Raw genomic sequence first — 24,541 nt, forward strand, 5'->3', positions numbered from 1 at the left:
CATATATCACCCTCGCCACCACCGCCGCCATCATACTTCGCCCACGCCACCACCGCCGCCATCATACGCCACTCTCGCCACCACCACCGCCATCATACCCAACACTCGCCACCACCACCGCCATCATATATCACCCTCGCCACCACCGCCGCCATCATACGCAACGCTCGCCACCTACGCCGCCATCATATGGAACACGCGCCACCAACACCGCCATCATACATCGCAATTGCCACCACCGCCGCCATCATACGCCATAAATACTGCTTCCCCGCCCTCATACGATCGACGACTGCAGTCATGAAGGAGATGGCGGTGTAAACGACAAAAGGTGGGGTTGGTGGTGACGGATGTGAAGGTGGTGGCTGCGGTGGTGATATAGGAGGGCAAAGGAGGTGACGAGGGTGATATATGATGGCGGCGGTGGTGACGAGAGTGGTGTATGATGGCGGCGGTGGTGACGAGGGTGATGTATGATGGCGGCGGTGGTGACGAGGGTGATGTATGATGGCGGCGGTGGTGGCGTGGGTGATATATGATGGCGGCGGTGGTGGCGCCGCCATCATACGGTTCCCTCCCCACCAACGCCGCCATCATACTCAACCCTCGCCACGACCGCCGCCATCATACATCACCCTCGCCACCACCGCCGCCATCATATGCAACCCTCGCCACCACCGCCGTCATCATACGCAACCCTCGCCACCACCGCCGCCATCATACATCACCCTCGTCACCACCGCCGCCATCATACATCACCCACGTCACCACCGCCGCCATCATACATCACCCTCGCCACCACCGCCGCCATCATACGCAACCCTCGCCACCACCGCCGCCATCATACATCACCCTCGCCACCAACGCCGCCATCATACGCCACCCTCGCCACTACCGCCGCCATCATACGCAACCCTCGCCACCACCACCCCCATCATACGCAATCCTCGCCACCTACGCCGCCATCATACTCAACCCTCGCCACCACCGCCGCCATCATACATCACCCTCGTCACCACCGCCGCCACCATACATCACCCTCGTCACCACCGCCGCCATCATACATCGCCCTCGCCTTCACCGCCGCCATCATACGCAACCCTCGCCACCACCGCCGCCATCATACATCGCCCTCGCCACCACCGCCGCCATCATACGCAACCCTCGCCACATACGCCGCCATCATACGCAACCCTCGCCACCCCCGGCGCCATCATACGCAACCCTCGTCACCACCACCGCCATCATATATCACCCTCGCGACCACCGCCGCCATCATACGCAATCCTCGCCACCAACGCCGCCATCATACATCACCGTCGTCACCACCGCCGCCATCATACGCCACCCTCGCCACCAACGCCGCCATCATACGCAACTCTCGCCACCACCGCCGCCATCATATATCACCCTCGCCACCACCGCCGCCATCATACATCACCCTCGTCACCACCACCGCCATCACACGCAACCCTCGCCACCACCGCCGCCATCACACGCAACCCTCGCCACCACCGCCGCCATCATACGCAACCCTCCCCACCACCGCCGCCATCACACGCAACCCTCGCCACCACCGCCGCCATCATACATCACCCTCGTCACCACCGCCGCCATCATACGCAACCCTCGCCACCACCGCCGCCATCATACATCACACTTGCCACCACCGCCGCCATCATACGCAACCCTCGCCACCAACGCCGCCATCACACGCAACCCTCGCCACCACCGCCGCCATCATACATCACACTTGCCACCACCGCCGCCATCAAACGCATCCCTCGCCACCACCGCCGCCATCACACGCAACCCTCGCCACCACCGACGCCATCATACGCAACCCTCGCCACCACCGCCGCCATCATACGGTTCCTCGCCACCAACGCCGCCATCATACATCACCCTCGTCACCACCGCCGCCACCATACATCACACTTGCCACCACCGCCGCCATCATACGCAACCCTCGCCACCGCCACCGCCATCATATATCATCCTCGCCCCCACCGCCTCCATCATACATCACCCTCGTCACCATCGCCTCCATCATACACCACCCTCGCCACCACCGCCACCATCATATGCAACACTCGCCACCACCACCGCCATCATACATCACCCACGTCACCACCGCCGCCATCATACATCACCCTCGCCACCACCGCCGCCATCATACGCAACCCTCGCCACCACCGCCGCCATCATACATCACCCTCGCCACCAACGCCGCCATCATACGCCACCCTCGCCACTACCGCCGCCATCATACGCAACCCTCGCCACCACCACCCCCATCATACGCAATCCTCGCCACCTACGCCGCCATCATACTCAACCCTCGCCACCACCGCCGCCATCATACATCACCCTCGTCACCACCGCCGCCATCATACATCGCCCTCGCCTTCACCGCCGCCATCATACGCAACCCTCGCCACCACCGCCGCCATCATACATCGCCCTCGCCACCACCGCCGCCATCATACGCAACCCTCGCCACATACGCCGCCATCATACGCAACCCTCGCCACCCCCGGCGCCATCATACGCAACCCTCGTCACCACCACCGCCATCATATATCACCCTCGCGACCACCGCCGCCATCATACGCAATCCTCGCCACCAACGCCGCCATCATACATCACCGTCGTCACCACCGCCGCCATCATACGCCACCCTCGCCACCAACGCCGCCATCATACGCAACTCTCGCCACCACCGCCGCCATCATATATCACCCTCGCCACCACCGCCGCCATCATACATCACCCTCGTCACCACCACCGCCATCACACGCAACCCTCGCCACCACCGCCGCCATCACACGCAACCCTCGCCACCACCGCCGCCATCATACGCAACCCTCCCCACCACCGCCGCCATCACACGCAACCCTCGCCACCACCGCCGCCATCATACATCACCCTCGTCACCACCGCCGCCATCATACGCAACCCTCGCCACCACCGCCGCCATCATACATCACACTTGCCACCACCGCCGCCATCATACGCAACCCTCGCCACCAACGCCGCCATCACACGCAACCCTCGCCACCACCGCCGCCATCATACATCACACTTGCCACCACCGCCGCCATCAAACGCATCCCTCGCCACCACCGCCGCCATCACACGCAACCCTCGCCACCACCGACGCCATCATACGCAACCCTCGCCACCACCGCCGCCATCATACGGTTCCTCGCCACCAACGCCGCCATCATACATCACCCTCGTCACCACCGCCGCCACCATACATCACACTTGCCACCACCGCCGCCATCATACGCAACCCTCGCCACCGCCACCGCCATCATATATCATCCTCGCCCCCACCGCCTCCATCATACATCACCCTCGTCACCATCGCCTCCATCATACACCACCCTCGCCACCACCGCCACCATCATATGCAACACTCGCCACCACCACCGCCATCATATATCACCCTCGCCACCACCGCCGCCATCATACTTCGCCCACGCCACCACCGCCGCCATCATACGCCACTCTCGCCACCACCACCGCCATCATACCCAACACTCGCCACCACCACCGCCATCATATATCACCCTCGCCACCACCGCCGCCATCATACGCAACGCTCGCCACCTACGCCGCCATCATATGGAACACGCGCCACCAACACCGCCATCATACATCGCAATTGCCACCACCGCCGCCATCATACGCCATAAATACTGCTTCCCCGCCCTCATACGATCGACGACTGCAGTCATGAAGGAGATGGCGGTGTAAACGACAAAAGGTGGGGTTGGTGGTGACAGGCAACGGATGTGAAGGTGGTGGCTGCGGTGGTGATATAGGAGGGCAAAGGAGGTGACGAGGGTGATATATGATGGCGGCGGTGGTGACGAGAGTGGTGTATGATAACGGCGGTGGTGACGAGGGTGATGTATGATGGCGGCGGTGGTGGCGAGGGTTGAGTACGATGGCGGCGGTGGCGGCGAGGGTGGCGTATGATGGCGGCGGTGGTGGCGAGGGCGATGTATGGCGCCACCACCGACGCCATCATACGCCACCCTCGCCACCACCGCCGCCATCATACGCAACCCTCGCCACCACCGCCGCCATCATACGGTTCCCTCCCCACCAACGCCGCCATCATATATCACCCTCGCCCCCACCGCCTCCATCATATATATCTCTCTCGCCACCACCGCCGCCATCATAGATCACCCTCGTCACCACCGCCTCCATCATATATCACCCTCGCCACCACCGACGCCATCATACGCAACCCTCGCCACCACCGCCGCCATCATACATCACCCTTGTCACCACCGCCGCCACCATACATCACCCTCTTCACCACCACCGCCATCACACGCAACCCTCGCCACCACCGCCGCCATCACACGCAACCCTCGCCACCACCGCCGCCATCATACGCAACCCTCCCCACCACCGCCGCCATCACACGCAACCCTCGCCACCACCGCCGCCATCATACGCAACCCTCGCCACCACCGCCGCCATCATACGCAACCCTCGCCACCACCGCCGCCACCATACATCATCCTCGTCACCACCGCCGCCATCATACGCCACCCTCGCCACCACCGCCGCCATCACACGCAACCCTCGCCACCACCGCCGCCATCATACATCACCCTCGTCACCAACGCCGCCATCATACGCAACCCTCGCCACCACCGCCGCCATCATACGCAACCCTCGCCACCACCGCCGCCATCATACATCACCCTCGTCACCACCGCCGCCACCATACATCACCCTCGTCACCACCGCCGCCACCATACATCACCCTCGTCACCACCGCCGCCATCATACGCAACCCTCGCCACCACCGCCGCCATCATACATCACACTTGCCACCACCGCCGCCATCATACGCAACCCTCGCCACCACCGCCGCCATCATACGCAACCCTCGCCACCACCGCCGCCACCATACATCATCCTCGTCACCACCGCCGCCATCATACGCCACCCTCGCCACCACCGCCGCCATCACACGCAACCCTCGCCACCACCGCCGCCATCATACATCACCCTCGTCACCAACGCCGCCATCATACGCAACCCTCGCCACCACCGCCGCCATCATACGCAACCCTCGCCACCACCGCCGCCATCATACATCACCCTCGTCACCACCGCCGCCACCATACATCACCCTCGTCACCACCGCCGCCACCATACATCACCCTCGTCACCACCGCCGCCATCATACGCAACCCTCGCCACCACCGCCGCCATCATACATCACACTTGCCACCACCGCCGCCATCATACGCAACCCTCGCCACCACCGCCGCCATCACACGCAACCCTCGCCACCACCGCCGCCATCATACGCAACCCTCCCCACCACCGCCGCCATCACACGCAACCCTCGCCACCACCGCCGCCATCATACATCACCCTCGTCACCACCGCCGCCATCATACGCAACCCTCGCCACCACCGCCGCCATCATACATCACACTTGCCACCACCGCCGCCATCATACGCAACCCTCGCCACCAACGCCGCCATCACACGCAACCCTCGCCACCACCGCCGCCATCATACATCACACTTGCCACCACCGCCGCCATCAAACGCATCCCTCGCCACCACCGCCGCCATCACACGCAACCCTCGCCACCACCGACGCCATCATACGCAACCCTCGCCACCACCGCCGCCATCATACGGTTCCTCGCCACCAACGCCGCCATCATACATCACCCTCGTCACCACCGCCGCCACCATACATCACACTTGCCACCACCGCCGCCATCATAGGCAAACCTCGCCATCACCGCCGCCATCATACATCACACTTGCCACCACCGCCGCCATCATACGCAACCCTCGCCATCATATATCATCCTCGCCCCCACCGCCTCCATCATACATCACCCTCGTCACCATCGCCTCCATCATACACCACCCTCGCCACCACCGCCACCATCATATGCAACACTCGCCACCACCACCGCCATCATATATCACCCTCGCCACCACCGCCGCCATCATACTTCGCCCACGCCACCACCGCCGCCATCATACGCCACTCTCGCCACCACCACCGCCATCATACCCAACACTCGCCACCACCACCGCCATCATATATCACCCTCGCCACCACCGCCGCCATCATACGCAACGCTCGCCACCTACGCCGCCATCATATGGAACACGCGCCACCAACACCGCCATCATACATCGCAATTGCCACCACCGCCGCCATCATACGCCATAAATACTGCTTCCCCGCCCTCATACGATCGACGACTGCAGTCATGAAGGAGATGGCGGTGTAAACGACAAAAGGTGGGGTTGGTGGTGACAGGCAACGGATGTGAAGGTGGTGGCTGCGGTGGTGATATAGGAGGGCAAAGGAGGTGACGAGGGTGATATATGATGGCGGCGGTGGTGACGAGAGTGGTGTATGATAACGGCGGTGGTGACGAGGGTGATGTATGATGGCGGCGGTGGTGGCGTGGGTGATACATGATGGCGGCGGCGGTGGTGGCGAGCGTTGAGTACGATGGCGGCGGTGGCGGCGAGGGTGGCGTATGATGGCGGCGGTGGTGGCGAGGGCGATGTATGGCACCACCACCGACGCCATCATACGCCACCCTCGCCACCACCGCCGCCATCATACGCAACCCTCGCCACCACCGCCGCCATCATACGGTTCCCTCCCCACCAACGCCGCCATCATATATCACCCTCGCCCCCACCGCCTCCATCATATATATCTCTCTCGCCACCACCGCCGCCATCATAGATCACCCTCGTCACCACCGCCTCCATCATACATCACCCTCTTCACCACCACCGCCATCACACGCAACCCACGCCACCACCGCCGCCATCACACGCAACCCACGCCACCACCGCCGCCATCATACGCAACCCTCCCCACCACCGCCGCCATCACACGCAACCCTCGCCACCTACGCCGCCATCATACTCAACCCTCGCCACCACCGCCGCCATCATACATCACCCTCGTCACCAACGCCGCCACCAAACATCACCTTCGTCACCACCGCCGCCATCATACATCGCCCTCGCCATCACCGCCGCCATCATACACAACCCTCGCCACCACCGCCGCCATCATACATCACACTTGCCACCACCGCCGCCATCATACGCAACCCTCGCCACCACCGCCGCCATCATACGCAACCCTCGCCACCACCGCCGCCATCATACATCACCCTCGTCACCACCGCCGCCACCATACATCACCCTCGTCACCACCGCCGCCACCATACATCACCCTCGTCACCACCGCCGCCATCATACGCAACCCTCGCCACCACCGCCGCCATCATACATCACACTTTCCACCACCGCCGCCATCAAACGCATCCCTCGCCACCACCGCCGCCATCACACGCAACCCTCGCCACCACCGACGCCATCATACATCACCCTCGTCACCACCGCCGCCACCATACATCACACTTGCCACCACCGCCGCCATCATAGGCAAACCTCGCCATCACCGCCGCCATCATACATCACACTTGCCACCACCGCCGCCATCATACGCAACCCTCGCCACCGCCACCGCCATCATATATCATCCTCGCCCCCACCGCCTCCATCATACATCACCCTCGTCACCATCGCCTCCATCATACACCACCCTCGCCACCACCGCCACCATCATATGCAACACTCGCCACCACCACCGCCATCATATATCACCCTCGCCACCACCGCCGCCATCATACTTCGCCCACGCCACCACCGCCGCCATCATACGCCACTCTCGCCACCACCACCGCCATCATACCCAACACTCGCCACCACCACCGCCATCATATATCACCCTCGCCACCACCGCCGCCATCATACGCAACGCTCGCCACCTACGCCGCCATCATATGGAACACGCGCCACCAACACCGCCATCATACATCGCAATTGCCACCACCGCCGCCATCATACGCCATAAATACTGCTTCCCCGCCCTCATACGATCGACGACTGCAGTCATGAAGGAGATGGCGGTGTAAACGACAAAAGGTGGGGTTGGTGGTGACGGATGTGAAGGTGGTGGCTGCGGTGGTGATATAGGAGGGCAAAGGAGGTGACGAGGGTGATATATGATGGCGGCGGTGGTGACGAGAGTGGTGTATGATAACGGCGGTGGTGACGAGGGTGATGTATGATGGCGGCGGTGGTGGCGTGGGTGATATATGATGGCGGCGGTGGTGGCGCCGCCATCATACGGTTCCCTCCCCACCAACGCCGCCATCATATATCACCCTCGCCCCCACCGCCTCCATCATATATATCTCTCTCGCCACCACCACCGCCATCATAGATCACCCTCGTCACCACCGCCTCCATCATATATCACCCTCGCCACCACCGACGCCATCATACGCAACCCTCGCCACCACCGCCGCCATCATACATCACCCTTGTCACCACCGCCGCCACCATACATCACCCTCGTCACCACCACCGCCATCACACGCAACCCTCGCCACCACCGCCGCCATCACACGCAACCCTCGCCACCACCGCCGCCATCATACGCAACCCTCCCCACCACCGCCGCCATCACACGCAACCCTCGCCACCACCGCCGCCATAATACGCAACCCTCGCCACCACCGCCGCCATCATACGCAACCCTCGCCACCACCGCCGCCACCATACATCATCCTCGCCACCACCGCCGCCATCACACGCAACCCTCGCCACCTACGCCGCCATCATACTCAACCCTCGCCACCACCGCCGCCATCATACATCACCCTCGTCACCAACGCCGCCACCAAACATCACCTTCGTCACCACCGCCGCCACCATACATCACCCTCGCCACCACCGCCGCCATCATACATCACACTTGCCACCACCGCCGCCATCATACGCAACCCTCGCCACCACCGCCGCCATCATACGCAACCCTCGCCACCACCGCCGCCACCATACATCACCCTCGTCACCACCGCCGCCACCATACATCACCCTCGTCACCACCGCCGCCATCATACGCAACCCTCGCCACCACCGCCGCCATCATACATCACACTTGCCACCACCGCCGCCATCATACGCAACCCTCGCCACCAACGCCGCCATCACACGCAACCCTCGCCACCACCGCCGCCATCATACATCACACTTGCCACCACCGCCGCCATCAAACGCAACCCTCGCCACCACCGCCGCCATCACACGCAACCCTCGCCACCACCGATGCCATCATACGCAACCCTCGCCACCACCGCCGCCATCATACGGTTCCTCGCCACCAACGCCGCCATCATACATCACCCTCGTCACCACCGCCGCCACCATACATCACACTTGCCACCACCGCCGCCATCATAGGCAAACCTCGCCATCACCGCCGCCATCATACATCACACTTGCCACCACCGCCGCCATCATACGCAACCCTCGCCACCGCCACCGCCATCATATATCATCCTCGCCCCCACCGCCTCCATCATACATCACCCTCGTCACCATCGCCTCCATCATACACCACCCTCGCCACCACCGCCACCATCATATGCAACACTCGCCACCACCATCGCCATCATATATCACCCTCGCCACCACCGCCGCCATCATACTTCGCCCACGCCACCACCGCCGCCATCATACGCCACTCTCGCCACCACCACCGCCATCATACCCAACACTCGCCACCACCACCGCCATCATATATCACCCTCGCCACCACCGCCGCCATCATACGCAACGCTCGCCACCTACGCCGCCATCATATGGAACACGCGCCACCAACACCGCCATCATACATCGCAATTGCCACCACCGCCGCCATCATACGCCATAAATACTGCTTCCCCGCCCTCATACGATCGACGACTGCAGTCATGAAGGAGATGGCGGTGTAAACGACAAAAGGTGGGGTTGGTGGTGACAGGCAACGGATGTGAAGGTGGTGGCTGCGGTGGTGATATAGGAGGGCAAAGGAGGTGACGAGGGTGATATATGATGGCGGCGGTGGTGACGAGAGTGGTGTATGATAACGGCGGTGGTGACGAGGGTGATGTATGATGGCGGCGGTGGTGGCGTGGGTGATATATGATGGCGGCGGTGGTGGCGAGCGTTGAGTACGATGGCGGCGGTGGCGGCGAGGGTGGCGTATGATGGCGGCGGTGGTGGCGAGGGCGATGTATGGCACCACCACCGACGCCATCATACGCCACCCTCGCCACCACCGCCGCCATCATACGCAACCCTCGCCACCACCGCCGCCATCATACGGTTCCCTCCCCACCAACGCCGCCATCATATATCACCCTCGCCCCCACCGCCTCCATCATATATATCTCTCTCGCCACAACCGCCGCCATCATAGATCACCCTCGTCACCACCGCCTCCATCATATATCACCCTCGCCACCACCGACGCCATCATACGCAACCCTCGCCACCACCGCCGCCATCATACATCACCCTTGTCACCACCGCCGCCACCATACATCACCCTCGTCACCACCGCCGCCATCATATATCACCCTCGCCACCACCGCCGCCATCATATATCGCCCGCGCCACCACCGACGCCATCATACGCAACCCTCGCCACCACCGCCGCCATCATACATCACCCACGTCACCACCGCCGCCATCATACGCCACACTCGCCACCACCGCCGCCATCATACGCAACCCTCGCCACCACCGCCGCCACCATACATCACCCTCGTCACCACCGCCGCCATCATACATCGCCCACGCCACCACCGCCGCCATCATACGCAACCCTCGCCACCTACGCCGCCATCATACGCAAACCTCGCCACCACCGCCGCCATCATATATCACCCTCGCCACCACCCCCGCCATCATACGCAATCCTCGCCACCTACGCCGCCATCATACTCAACCCTCGCCACCACCGCCGCCATCATACATCACCCTCGCCACCACCGCCGCCATCATATGCAACCCTCGCCACCACCGCCGCCATCATACGCAACCCTCGCCACCACCGCCGCCATCATACATCACCCTCGCCACTACCGCCGCCATCATACTCAACCCTCGCCACCACCGCCGCCACCATACATCACCCTCGTCACCACCGCCGCCACCATACATCACCCTCGTCACCACCGCCGCCATCATACATCGCCCTCGCCACCACCGCCGCCATCATACATCACACTTGCCACCACCGCCGCGATCATACATCGCCCTCGCCACCACCGCCACCATCATACGCAACCATCGCCCCCACCGCCGCCATCATATATCGCCCTCGCCACCACCGACGCCATCATACATCGCCCTCGCCACCACCGCCACCATCATACGCAACCATCGCCCCCACCGCCGCCATCATATATCGCCCTCGCCACCACCGACGCCATCATACATCGCCCTCGCCACCACCGCCGCCAACATACGCAACCCTCGCCACCACCGCCGCCATCATATATCACCCTCGCCACCGCCCCCGCCATCATACTCAACCCTCGCCACCACCGCCGCCATCATACATCACCCTCGCCACCACCGCCGCCATCATATGCAACCCTCGCCACCACCGCCGCCATCATACTCAACCCTCGCCACCACCGCCGCCATCATACATCACCCTCGCCACCACCGCCGCCATCATATGCAACCCTCGCCACCACCGCCGCCATCATACTTCGCCCCCGCCACCACCGCCGCCATCATACGCAACGCTCGCCACCACCACCGCCATCATATATCACCATCGCCACCACCGCCGCCATCATACATCGCCCACGCCACCACCGCCGCCATCATACGCAACCCTCGCCACCTACGCCGCCATCATACGCAACTCTCGCCACCACAGCCGTCATCATATATCACCCTCGCCTACACCACCGCCATCACACATCAACCTCGTCACCACCGCCGCCATCATACGCAACCCTCGCCACCACCGCCGCCATCATACATCACCCTCGCCACCACCGCCGCCATCATACATCACCCACGTCACCACCGCCGCCATCATACGCCACACTCGCCACCACCGCCGCCATCATACGCAACCCTCGCCACCACCGCCGCCACCATACATCACCCTCGTCACCACCGCCGCCATCATACATCGCCCACGCCACCACCGCCGCCATCATACGCAACCCTCGCCACCTACGCCGCCATCATACGCAAACCTCGCCACCACCGCCGCCATCATATATCACCCTCGCCACCACCCCCGCCATCATACGCAATCCTCGCCACCTACGCCGCCATCATACTCAACCCTCGCCACCACCGCCGCCATCATACATCACCCTCGCCACCACCGCCGCCATCATATGCAACCCTCGCCACCACCGCCGCCATCATACGCAACCCTCGCCACCACCGCCGCCATCATACTCAACCCTCGCCACCACCGCCGCCACCATACATCACCCTCGTCACCACCGCCGCCACCATACATCACCCTCGTCACCACCGCCGCCATCATACATCGCCCTCGCCACCACCGCCGCCATCATACATCACACTTGCCACCACCGCCGCGATCATACATCGCCCTCGCCACCACCGCCACCATCATACGCAACCATCGCCCCCACCGCCGCCATCATATATCGCCCTCGCCACCACCGACGCCATCATACATCGCCCTCGCCACCACCGCCACCATCATACGCAACCATCGCCCCCACCGCCGCCATCATATATCGCCCTCGCCACCACCGACGCCATCATACATCGCCCTCGCCACCACCGCCGCCAACATACGCAACCCTCGCCACCTACGCCGCCATCATACGCAACTCTCGCCACCACAGCCGTCATCATATATCACCCTCGCCTACACCACCGCCATCACACATCAACCTCGTCACCACCGCCGCCATCATACGCCACCCTCGCCACTACCGCCGCCATCATACGCAATCCTCGCCACCTACGCCACCATCATACATCACCCTCGTCACTACCGCCACCATCATACATCGCCCTCGCCACCATCATACGCCACCCTCGCCACCACCGTGACGTATGATGGTACGGTGGTGGCGAGGGTGGTGTATGATGGCGGCGGTGGTGGCGAGGGTGATGTATGATGGCGGCGAGGGTGGTGTATGATGGCGGCGGTGGTGACGAGGGTGATGTATATGTATGGCAATCATTTACTTCAAGATCGTATTCATGTCTTTAACCCTTACCTATTGCTCAAGTAAGGGATCTCTTATTCCAATGGTTTATTCATTAACAGGGGAAATGTTAACAATCTAATCGCTCGTAGCTAAAAAATTATCAGAGACAGCAATTGTAAACACGAAATATTTGAGCAGAAGTTGTAATTAAGGCGTAAGTGAGAGAATGTTTCGGTTCTGTCAGGTGTCTGTTACGGAAGTGAGGATCAGATCATGCGTAATGGTGAGCGGAAGAGGTCAGAGGGCAACTGGATGTCATGGAAACCGAACGTGTTTGCCACGAAGAGAGGAAAACCTTCCCCTCCACATTGTCGACAGGTAAGAAGAAAAGCTCATTTCTCCTTGTTTTTTTAACGTCAACCCTCCTGTTTCTTAATTTTCCCTTCATACCACAACACACACGCTTTTGTGAGAATCAGAGGAGTGTTTATAATCCGTATATAACTTATACTGAAAAACAAAAACAAAACAAGAATACATTCTGGCATTTTAAATGAAGATTTCCAAGAGTCTCTTCTTCAGAGTCCATTTAATCTACCAAAACCTCGCCCTTGCCTCAGCTTCCTATCATCTTTTCATTTGTCTTATTTCTTTCATCATTTTTCAACGACGACTTCGGTCTGTGTCTGTTTTTATGTATCTATGCGTTATAGATATAACGAAATCATGCCAATAATGTCTCATTTTAAACTAGAAGAAAAAAAAGCCTTACAGATCTATTCTCACCTGCTTCAGGTGTATATGTAAAATGCAGAAAACAATCGAAGTTTTATGCATCAAATGCATCTATTTTCAGTGCATCTGTTCGAGTTTAGTTGATACAACAGAGACAATGCTTTTATGAATTTCATAAAATGCGTTAAGGCAGTAATTATTATATTGTCTAATTTAAACTCGAAGAATGTTTTGCGGATTTTACACAATCCATAAATACACAAAAACAAAACAGGACGAGACACCCAACCCTTTAATTTATTCTTACCCCTCCTCCCAGTTCGTTTAATCTCACTTGACACAGAAATACCCGAAGTCGTCCAGTTATATTGTTTTGTTTGCAACGTCCTGTACCCAGATATGCATATATATATATATACAGGTAGATGAGGGTATGTACATGTATATATGCATATACTTGCCTATTCCCCTTCTATAGTTGATTAATTTTTTCCTTCCCAGTATTTACAGCTAAGGCTACCTCGCATCACCAACTGCTTAGCCATAGATCTGACCTTCTTCTTATGAGCATGTGTTTTGTTATTATTATTATTATTATTATTTCTCAGCTAACACCCTATACTTCGGTTTTACACTGATTAACGCTAACATAAGGATACTAATATATAACAGTGTTATATGGACTGTTGGATATGTTCGTCTGAGTTCCTTGTTTCATTGTTGTCTTGTGAGACTGTCGAAGTAGAATGTCATTGATAGATATGGCGGACTTGTTTATTTACAACGAACTTCGGTGAGTGCTTTTTTTGTGAAATGGCCCTCACTTGCTTCGAAACTTATATGTAAGGACTGACCATATAACATCTTAGCTCGTAAGTTACCCCACAATTTCGTTTTTGTCTTGCTACTTAATGTTTTATTATGTTCTCCCTTATGAGAAACAAGTGATAATTCCAGCTACCCTTTCTTTTTTTTTTGCTCCATTTGTTGTTATTATGCATATACTTATATATTATTTGTATTTTATTGAAGGAATCCCCGTTCTTCCTATCAAGTTCACAGGTGCCTTTAACTCAGTCAGACCCATTAAACTTCACTTTTTCCCACCCCTTTTTCCGGGATAACACTTAACCCCTCTCATTTTCATCTCCTAATTATGTGGTTACCCTGTTGTCCCTTTCTACCTGAAAACGACACGACAACAGCTGATAAAAGAAGAGAGATAATTTGACTTCACTAACTATTTCAGAAGAGGTGCGCATGCACATTGCCTAACTACTAAATAATGAAATGGTTCAGTGTTTTTAATTCTGGTGACTTTCGCTTATTGGCGCCTCAGAGATGTTCTTGATCTGCGCGGGATTTGGCTGCTATTTCTCGCTGTGGAAGACAGGTGTCTATGATCTGTGCGTGATTTGGCAGCTGTTTCTAGCTATGTAGATGTCTCCAACGACTAGAACTCTAGAGCCTCAAGAGATTACTTTACTTGCTGTTAGTTTCAACAACAACCACTGGCTTCCAGTCCGGCTATTTGCAGAGACTGAATTAGTGGTTAACAGTAATCCATGTGTCCTGTTTCTATTACTCCTTCCTTTACCATTTGTAGTCACCATGTTTCTTATAGAAAACCTTTGAAAGACCACCCATACTACCTTTACACAGAAACTTAAGTAAGATCAATATTTCTAATACACAGTTTGTCAACATCAGTTGTTGAGATGTCCAGAAGAAAATGAAACAAAGTGTTTCGGCCAGAAGCAACTCAAGTGGAGGTCTCCGATGAAATTTCCCAGCTCGTTCAGGTATGGTAGTATGTTATTGCAATTTGCAATTCGTTTTCTTTCTGAATGTCAAGTTTTATTGATTTCTCTTTCTTTACTAACATTGAAAATGCTTTGATATGGTATTTTACTCACTTGTTTAAAAAAAAAAAAAAGAAAAGAAAAAACATCCAAAGCTTTATTATTTTTTGTTGTTGTTATTTCATTTCCACACAGCAGAAATGTTAGAAGGTAAGTTTCTATTTAAAAACCTGATATATATATATAAAAAAAAAAAAAGTCTCACATTTTATGAATCTTCTAACTCTAACCCTACCCCCCCCCCCCCCTTCTGTTAAACTTTAAATCACTGTGAAATAGGAAGTTAGTATTGTAGAACAAAGATCAGTTTGATCAGATATGTTGGTATCAAAATGGTGTAGAGTTTCTTTTTCTTTTCTTTTTTTCTTTTGTTGGTTTGTAATATTTTAAGCCACTTCACTGAATTTCCTTTGCAGATTCATAGCTTGTTGAGAGCCTCCGAGAAATGTGCTGTTGGTCAGACCAAACTCAAACGAGTGCTCATCTCCATAGCCGGTGTGTCCACACTTGTTCTCAAAGGAAATTCCGAGTTGACTGCAGAGACCTGCAATGGCTGCTAATATTTTTAGAGATTCAGGACGATTTTGTCTCTTGATATTTGTGTTATTTTTTGAGTCCTGTATCTATTTTGTCCTTGTCTGCATGAGTGGCTCTGTGGTTAAGAAGTTTGCTTCGCAACCACATGGGCTGACCAAAACTTTCAGAGTGGATTTGCTGGATGGAAACTGAAAAAAAAAAACTCATATATATGTGTGTGTGTGTGTATATATATATATATATGTATATAGATATATACACACACACACACACACACGTGTGGTTATGTACAAAGAGTGAGAGTGAACGAGTAGACAGGCATGAAGAAGCATTGGAGATTGATTTGCAGTGCTGCTCATGGGGGTTAATTGACGATGGTGACTTTGTATGGGGTGTCTCCCCCCACCCCTCCACTAGTACCAAGACCACCATCATTCACCCTAATTTCAAAATGTTTTTAAAACTTGGGTATATGCGCATGGCCTGTTAGTAATTATGGGTTGAATGACATCACATAAAGTTTGATAATTTAAAAAAAAATTTTCGGTGTTGAAAATTTTTATGAATTTGTGATCTGCAAATATCTTGTACAATTATGCAAGTCCCCCCCCCCATAAACCCCTGTGGATCCTCAAATTAGACTTAAATGGTATCGATCCCAGTAGGAATGAAAAGGGCATTGCTGGAATTTTTGCATAGATTTAAGAGGTATGTAAATGATAAATTGTTTTGATAACATAATTATCTGTTAGCAAATATCTTTTCCTCACACACACACACACACACACACACACACACACAACCTTTATCCTGTGAGGTGTTGAAATTTAAAATTTTTTATTTTATTTTATGTTTTAGTTATTTTAGAACTTCAGACTTTGTTTTTCTATAATTCTATTTATATAAATTACCATATTGTGTGATGTTTGGGCTTGTAGAGACTGCAGTATATTTTTGGTTACTGTTATAAAAAAAAGTGACAAAGATCAATTTAATTTTTCAATCGAACATTAGATCTGCAGGTGACTTGCCTGAACTGATATTTAGAATTTATTTAGCATTTCGTCATTGCCTAATTTTTTTTTTCTCTCTAGCACTTGCTTCAAAGTATCTACAAATCATTCTGCTTGCCCATTTGACCCTGGGTGGTAGGGCGGAGTAAACGTGTGCTTGATTGCATGCATTTTATACAATTTCTTGAACTCATCCTGTAAATTATGTTCCATTGTATGATACTGTGGTGTCTGGAACATAGTATTGAGCAAAAAGTTCATGCAGGAACTTTGCTACCTTCGCGGTAGGTTGACTGCACCTACATACTTCCGGCCACATGGTAAGGTTATCAACAATGTAGTAGGCACCATTCAGTGGTCCAGTGTAGTCTATATGGACAATGGACTCAGGCCATGATTGGTATTTGTGGTGCTTTGGCTGCTGGAACACAACCTCTACAAGATTATTACCAAATTTTCAATGTCCTTGTCCAGTGTCGGCCAAGACGTGTAACTCCTTGTCAAAGCTTTCATTCTCTACATTCCCAGGTGTCCACTATGAAATTCATGTAATATCTGTTTCTGTAGGGCAGTTGGTACCACCACAGCCTTTCCTCAGCTTCAATGTCCCAGGCTTTGGGATTGATGTCGGTCAGTTTTAGGCTTTGCCTCAGCTGATTCTTCTATCAGTGGCACGGATGGCCACACAGTGGTCACCAGATAAAATTAGACGCAGTAGCTTGGTTTCTTTCATTCTTGCATTTGTGGCCTGTCCATTTGATAGCCTCGATGCTTTTGTTTTAATTTCATATTGAGATCACATGTTTTTGGTTTCTTTTTACAATTATATTTTCATGTTCTTGAATTCCGGATGGATTTGACGAAAGCCTCCTTGACTCTATACACATTTTCTGTTTCTGGTTTTCCTTCAGCATCTAATATGATTGTCTTCTCTGTTCTTGAAGATATTTTATAAGGTCCTATATAACAAGGACTTAACGAATGAGGAGTGATTTCTTTATTACCCACAAGGGGGCCAGTGGGGACATATAACAATTAGAAAAAAAAAAAACTTATGATAAAAATGAATGATAATGAAAATGAGCTACTTTATTTCATTATATTGGCTATGAAAGCCGTACATAGATGGAGTAGCTGCGGGCTGGACAAAGACATTGATGAGATGAATGATGAACACGATGATATTAATGGGAGAAGGCAGAAGTCACCCACCGAACTCTGCTTCTCTAAAACATTGTTCTTTTATAATTTACATATTTGAGGCAATAAACCTCTTAGCACAGTTTCTTATTGGACTCAAGCTCCTTACAATGAGGTACTAAGCCTCTTACTGCAGACGACACCATCTCCTTAAAATGAAGCACCTGCCTCTTACAACTCTTCTCATGGGTCACATGCCCCTTCAGTATGAGGCACTCATCTTCTTACAATCTTCCGACCCAAAGCGCCACTTAGCACTCCAACAGTGCCACGATCGGAAGCACAATATATCCTCAGGGAAAGAGTCCATTCAGGCTATGTCTCCTCCCTTGACAAGCCCTGTAAAAGAGCTCTCCCAACGCCTCCTCTCACCTTCTGGAGAAAACCAAATATTGTTCCTCCATTTGTTCGAGGTTACAACTTCCTCCGTCAGTGGCACAATTCCCACCGACGGGGCTTTGGAACATGCCAGCAGCGTGTATTAGCAATCGTTTTGTTTGGCTAGGACATACATTCATGGGTTACTATGTTTCTCTGGCACTAAAAGAGTCTGGTAAAACCAGTGGATATGTCACGGCAAATGTATTGGAATCAACTGAAATTGCAATGCAGAAGAATGTGATTTACCTGTTTCCAAAGCAGACCCTGAGCAGTTTAAGTGGGCCTTTCGTCAAACAATGCTGTTCGGAGGCATTGACCTGCCCCTGCAGGTGCCAAGTGGCAAGCCGACTGATTTAGGCTGGTTAACTTTTGACCCTGCCACTGCTTCATATTTCTTTTAATGGGGTCTTCTTCACGAGGTCGCTGCCCTTCATCAGACACGAGAACGGTGACATCATCCACATATGCTGTTGCTCCCTTACCATAAGCGCCCCCACCCCGCAGTCCCCAACCTCCGCAGCAGTGGCTCAAGGGCCAATACATACAGAAGCAGCAACAGGGGCAGCCCTGGCGAATTTAATGCTTGATTGCGAATGGCTTTGAGAAGAGACCATTCACCTGGACGACTGATTCGATGTCGCTATACATAGCATTGATCCAACTATGGAAAGTTGAGCCCAGTCTGACCCCCACCAGATACTGATGGTCAACCGTATCGAATGCTGTAGACTGGTCTAAATTCACCAGTGCCCCACCCTTGCCAGGAATTTTTCCTACCTGCTCTATGGTGAAGCAAATGAGGTGAAGGTTGTCGTAACAAGTCGGAAAAGGGATCTGCTTGCATCATGATGAGAAGATGGTGTAAGGAAAGTATTTCCCAGCAGCGAAAGACAAGACCTGAGTCAATCAGGTGGAAACAGCCAGAATCATCTTCCTTAAACATTGCTGGATAAAATTTGCTAAGTTGAGGCAGAAATTTAGGGCAGTGAAAGATGAAACATTGGTAAAAAATGAAGCCAATAAAGGGATGTAGTTGTTGGTGGGGGGGGGTCAATGAAGGCAGGTCCTTAGGGTGCCATCTTCTTCGTTTGTTTTACTATCGACTCTCAGTTTGCTGAGGGGTAATGTTGTAAAACGTGATAAATGTTTTTTGAATACTTCAAAGGTTAATCCCAAATAAGGGAGCCAAAGTATTAAAGGAGTCTCAATATGGTAGAGGTCTGATGGATTTAATTGGTGAACCCTCTTCAATTCACCATTTGCCATCTTAAAGAAGAACGTATTGGGCCATGTGGCTCTGGGTTCTTTACATTTAAGAATTCCTTCTGACTGAACGAATTTAATCCTGGGTCTCTGTTTAGTGAAGTTGCGCCTGAGACTAAAGAGTAGCAACATTTACACAGACCCCACATCTGTCTAATGATAGACATTCAAATGCAGTGAAACACTCAGTTTCTTTTAGTGATTTGTGTGTTTGTTTTTTTGGATTACAACTTAGAAACCATTTGCACAGAATTTGGTAGCTCTGTCTTACAATGCTGAAGGGATTGTTGTGCTTGATAATTTCCAGGTCAATAGTTTTAATTCCTAAAAAAATACCAGCTTGTTACCAATTACTTCCTAACTGCCTTGACACCTTCAGGAGATGCTTCTCTTCTAGGTTTTGAGAACCAACTTACTGGGATACAACCTCTAATGGCTGTGAATCAGTCTGTACTTCCTTGTTCTCATACTTTGCAGACTTGGTAGGATGTAGCCTCCAATGGCTGTGAATCAGTCTGTACTTTCTTGTCCTCAACCTTTGCAGATTCAACTGTCTGATGTCGTCAGGACCTCCTCTACACACGTTGGAGTCTCAACTGCTTCTGCCACTGTTTGAGCTTGCTTCTCTTCAATCTTTGGAGTCTCAACTTGCTATGGTTTCCTTTCTGATGTAGGTGCCAACGTGGGACTCTTATAAGTAGTTGGCACCCTAGACATCATTTCAGAGGAATTTTGGAAAAGCATTCCCCACAAATCACAACATGACCACAGGGATAGAATTTCATGTTGTATTTCTTTACTTCACACAACCTACATGGTGCCTGTGCTGTGAATAATAGCTTTAATTTTTCTTTCAACTTTGCATTTTTAAGTGGAGTTAATTCTCTTGCTTTTAAAGTAAAAATTTCCACTCTCGTGGATTAGATAACTAGCAACCACCACACCAGAGAGCCTTTCTCTATTTCGCATGTTGAGCTTCATGCAGTACTTAACTAAAATGGTCAAGTGTTCCTCCTCAGAATGAAACACTTTCTTTACAGCAAGGTGCAGACAATTGTTGCCTTCTTTGTTCACAGCGGTGACGTCTGCACAAAAAAACTTCTTTTAAAAAAAAAGAAATTTTTAAATCCACACCATACCTAATATCACTTTTAAATGTCATGTCATACCCTAATTCAAACACAACTATGCTTTCCCATTGGACACCTCTTAAACTTCCTATGAGAAATAATGACTTTGTGCTGATAGAAGTAAATGAAAAAGAGTTATTATATATTATTATTCATAATTTACATTTGTTTTCTTATGGTAATCATAAATAACCCATGCTAGCATGGAAAGCGGACGTTAAACGATGATAGCACAAATAAATAAATAGTTGATATACTGGAAATTCTTTCTTTCGAATATGTAGAGGCATATTTATATAATAAATATTGATCTTCGCTATAATTGTTTTAATTTTGTTGTTCTTTTATGTATTTGAATTCTCAATGCAAATACTCTTAAACATAGCAATTTCGAACCAATATTTTGTGATTTAGCATTCCTTGAACATAGAATTTCATGTGTCTTTTTGAAACCATGTGCTCAAGTGGCTTATGTACATAGATATGTATTGTTTATCAATCAAATATTGTATATAAGTCAAAATAAATTGTTGACTTTGTCTTTTTCAAAAATTATAGTATTATAATGTAAATAAATTGTTAGATTGTCAATTGTATTTTTCTATTTAATTTATTATTTGTAATTTATACTCCTATGTCTGTGGTATTCAACTGCTGTATCTGTGAACTGGATGTTTTACACTCCATTTAAGGAATCATTTTTTTTCTTCTTTTGTTACATTATATATATATATATATATGTATATATATATATATATATATATATATATAAGATAGAGATTTTTATTTATTTACGGCCTCAAACATCTCAATACCTTGCGCTTTCTTGTTTCTCTCCATGAAATTCAATTGAATTCAGTTGTTGTCTTAAATTCATGCTTATTCATTTTCTAAGCTTCCTAAATTCATGCTACGTTATATTCTAATCACCCAGAATTCATTGCTCTTTTAAAAAAATTACGATTTATGCATTGTTGTCTCTCAAATATTTAAAATCTACAATTAAGAGCCCTCTCTACTCGCTGGCGGTACCTACCCACCACCACTACCCATTTTCCTTTATTCAAAAATTCTTATCGCTCCTTAAAATTATGGCTTTTAAGTGTTGATTTCTCAGCCCAAGAATTACAGCGTGATGTGCTGCTTGACTGGTCCCCCCTCTCCCTCTCTCTCTCTCTCTTTATATATATATATGATGATGATGATGATGATCTTTTCTCCCGCCATGCCTCTGTCTACCCCTCCATCCTCTCTCTCCCCCTTCGTAGTTTTTCCTTTAAGGTCTTCAGGTTCTGGCTATATATAAATGAGAAACCCATTCTAAATTATCTAGCTGACGTACTACGACGAAATACCCAAGATGCAGATAAGATAGAGATTTTTATTTATTTACGGCCTCAAACATCTCAATACCTTGCGCTTTCTTGTTTCTCTCCATGAAATTCAATTGAATTCAGTTGTTGTCTTAAATTCATGCTTATTCATTTTCTAAGCTTCCTAAATTCATGCTACGTTATATTCTAATCACCCAGAATTCATTGCTCTTTTAAAAAAATTACGATTTATGCATTGTTGTCTCTCAAATATTTAAAATCTACAATTAAGAGCCCTCTCTACTCGCTGGCGGTACCTACCCACCACCACTACCCATTTTCCTTTATTCAAAAATTCTTATCGCTCCTTAAAATTATGGCTTTTAAGTGTTGATTTCTCAGCCCAAGAATTACAGCGTGATGTGCTGCTTGACTGGTCCCCCCTCTCCCTCTCTCTCTCTCTCTTTATATATATATATGATGATGATGATGATGATCTTTTCTCCCGCCATGCCTCTGTCTACCCCTCCATCCTCTCTCTCCCCCTTCGTAGTTTTTCCTTTAAGGTCTTCAGGTTCTGGCTATATATAAATGAGAAACCCATTCTAAATTATCTAGCTGACGTACTACGACGAAATACCCAAGATGCAGATAAGATAGAGATTTTTATTTATTTACGGCCTCAAACATCTCAATACCTTGCGCTTTCTTGTTTCTCTCCATGAAATTCAATTGAATTCAGTTGTTGTCTTAAATTCATGCTTATTCATTTTCTAAGCTTCCTAAATTCATGCTACGTTATATTCTAATCACCCAGAATTCATTGCTCTTTTAAAAAAATTACGATTTATGCATTGTTGTCTCTCAAATATTTAAAATCTACAATTAAGAGCCCTCTCTACTCGCTGGCGGTACCTACCCACCACCACTACCCATTTTCCTTTATTCAAAAATTCTTATCGCTCCTTAAAATTATGGCTTTTAAGTGTTGATTTCTCAGCCCAAGAATTACAGCGTGATGTGCTGCTTGACTGGTCCCCCCTCTCCCTCTCTCTCTCTCTCTCTCTCTTTATATATATATATGATGATGATGATGATGATCTTTTCACCCGCCATGCCTCTGTCTACCCCTCCATCCTCTCTCTCCCCCTTCGTAGTTTTTCCTTTAAGGTCTTCAGGTTCTGGCTATATATAAATGAGAAACCCATTCTAAATTATCTAGCTGACGTACTACGACGAAATACCCAAGATGCAGATAAGATAGAGATTTTTATTTATTTACGGCCTCAAACATCTCAATACCTTGCGCTTTCTTGTTTCTCTCCATGAAATTCAATTGAATTCAGTTGTTGTCTTAAATTCATGCTTATTCATTTTCTAAGCTTCCTAAATTCATGCTACGTTATATTCTAATCACCCAGAATTCATTGCTCTTTTAAAAAAATTACGATTTATGCATTGTTGTCTCTCAAATATTTAAAATCTACAATTAAGAGCCCTCTCTACTCGCTGGCGGTACCTACCCACCACCACTACCCATTTTCCTTTATTCAAAAATTCTTATCGCTCCTTAAAATTATGGCTTTTAAGTGTTGATTTCTCAGCCCAAGAATTACAGCGTGATGTGCTGCTTGACTGGTCCCCCCTCTCCCTCTCTCTCTCTCTCTCTCTCTTTATATATATATATGATGATGATGATGATGATCTTTTCTCCCGCCATGCCTCTGTCTACCCCTCCATCCTCTCTCTCCCCCTTCGTAGTTTTTCCTTTAAGGTCTTCAGGTTCTGGCTATATATAAATGAGAAACCCATTCTAAATTATCTAGCTGACGTACTACGACGAAATACCCAAGATGCAGATAAGATAGAGATTTTTATTTATTTACGGCCTCAAACATCTCAATACCTTGCGCTTTCTTGTTTCTCTCCATGAAATTCAATTGAATTCAGTTGTTGTCTTAAATTCATGCTTATTCATTTTCTAAGCTTCCTAAATTCATGCTACGT

The 24,541-nt window shown here is 51.2% G+C and overlaps 1 long non-coding RNA gene across 1 annotated transcript; it reads left to right on the plus strand.

Annotated features, from left to right (window-relative positions):
• The first annotated feature begins 13,301 nt into the window (after nt 1–13,301).
• Nucleotides 13,302–21,817, plus strand: LOC149131735 (uncharacterized). The gene is made up of 3 exons (XR_016237703.1): nt 13,302–13,478; nt 15,532–15,637; nt 16,114–21,817. It is a non-coding gene; the product is annotated as an uncharacterized LOC149131735 (long non-coding RNA).
• Nucleotides 21,818–24,541: the final 2,724 nt, after the last annotated feature.

Source organism: Octopus bimaculoides, chromosome 20 (genome assembly GCF_046866305.1).
Source record: "Octopus bimaculoides isolate indiv1 chromosome 20, ASM4686630v1, whole genome shotgun sequence".
Lineage (NCBI taxonomy): Eukaryota > Metazoa > Mollusca > Cephalopoda > Octopoda > Octopodidae > Octopus > Octopus bimaculoides.